The 1,800-nt window shown below is 45.3% G+C and overlaps 1 protein-coding gene across 1 annotated transcript in view; it reads right to left on the bottom strand.

The window, feature by feature from the left end:
- Usp10 (ubiquitin specific peptidase 10) overlaps nt 1–1,800 on the bottom strand; it is a 70,151-nt gene that overhangs the window by 68,049 nt on the left and 302 nt on the right. The gene's annotated exons all lie outside the window — the stretch shown is intronic.

Raw genomic sequence — 1,800 nt, 5'->3', positions numbered from 1 at the left:
GGGGAGGGAGAGAGGCAGACTATGAGATCTTTACTTTAGCAGACAGCATGCAACTGATTAAAACGAATTTATGAAACTACTCAGACTCAGCCAGGTTTCTTGGCACAAATCCGTAATCTCAGCATTCAGGAGGCTGAGGCAGGATTACTGCCATGAATGGAGGCCAGTCGAAACTACACCGCAAATTCAGGGCTTGCCTGGATGATGTGATAAGCCCTACCCAAAAAGATAAAAGGCAAGTTTATCTTATGTGATTTTATTATTACCAACATTATTTTAAAAGTTAAATTGTGGGTGGGGATGTAGCTCACCAGCGCAGCTCAAGCCTGGCAAGTGCAAGGCCCTTTGATTCTTGGTACCAAGAAAGAAAATAAAAAATAAAAGTAAAATTGTGAGAAACCTAACTATTTTTGTTTTTGCTCCCTTCTCCATGCTAGACCTTAGAAACACTTAAAAACCACACTTTAAAAGACTAAACATTAAAAAATAAAAGACGGGGGCTGGGGAGATGGCTCAGTAGAACAAACACTTCCCTGGCAAGTGCAAGGGTCTGAGTTCAATCCCCAGTTCTGCCAAATAAATAAATAAATAAATGACTAACCTAAACACTGTTAATGTTTAATGTTCAGTTTCCATTTGCCAAAATCCAATTTTCTACAACCATGAGTATGCAACATGGTCGTATAAAAAACACAAACAGTGCAATACTCAATGCAAAAAAAATTTCAATTGCAAAAGGCGCACACATTTGCACCACTAATTAACACTTCAAACCATTTACTGTAACTTGTGCTTGTTAAATAAGGTGAATTATGCCTAAACATGCTTTCTTCATCTCACAATCACAAAAAGCGCATAAAGACTTAATACCTGTTCACACTAATTTTAAAAAAATAAACCAATTAACTAGTTGAGCAGAAAGCAAATACCAAATCTCTTAAGCAAACCTGTGGGTAACACATTTGTAAAAACTTTTCAACTGTCTTTCGTATGTTTAAAAAAATCCCTATAGTATTTAAGTAAATATACAAGTCAACAAAAAGACGACAAAAGACAAGGTTAAGTATCACAAATTTAACAAAATTGCAATTTCCTGTAAGACCTAAATTTCCAAAAGCTGTTTTCGGCCTTTAAATTTCACACCAGACACTAGCTAGTTATTAAAATTACTTAGAAAAGAGGTCAGATAAGGTCAACTTTATCTGCCCAGGCAACAAAAACTAACTTGTCTGTGAAGGATTGCAGTTTTCTTCGCCAGCAGTTTTCCAAATAGCTATTCTATTTCCCCATATAAAAGTGTGCAACAATTTCTAAGGATTTGATGTCCACAATCACGTCTACGGTAAGCCCAACAAGCAGTAATACCGCATGATGCGGACTTTCTTCCACACCAGCTGCACCCTGCGGAGCGGGTAGGGAGGCTCGGGAAGTCCACCCGGCGCGCCGCGTACCCCCTATCTATCAAAGAAGGCTCCGGCGGCTCCCCCGCCCAGGGCGCTGCCTTCCCGGACTCCAAGCCCGAGCGCCAGCCGGGTTCCCAGGAGCCCGGTGCACCGGTGCATGTGCGCAACGACAGCAGCAGCGCACGTGCAAGCACCCCCGCCCCCGCCTCCCCCGCGCTCCTCGAGTCTCGAGTTTTCCCGGCCACAGCCGCCTCAAGCTGCAGCTCCGCGACTCGGCCGAACGCCAGGAACCGCGCCACCCCGCGCAGCGACGCGGCCTGAGCGCCCGGGGGCGTGGGGCGCAGCACCCCACCTCGGCAGGCCCAGCCCATGCCCGCGCGTGCCTGGGCTCGGCCGC

Source organism: Octodon degus, unplaced genomic scaffold (assembly GCF_000260255.1).
Source record: "Octodon degus isolate 3935 unplaced genomic scaffold, OctDeg1.0 scaffold00215, whole genome shotgun sequence".
In the NCBI taxonomy this organism is placed as follows: domain Eukaryota; kingdom Metazoa; phylum Chordata; class Mammalia; order Rodentia; family Octodontidae; genus Octodon; species Octodon degus.
This window is presented reverse-complemented; position numbering and strand designations above follow the sequence as displayed.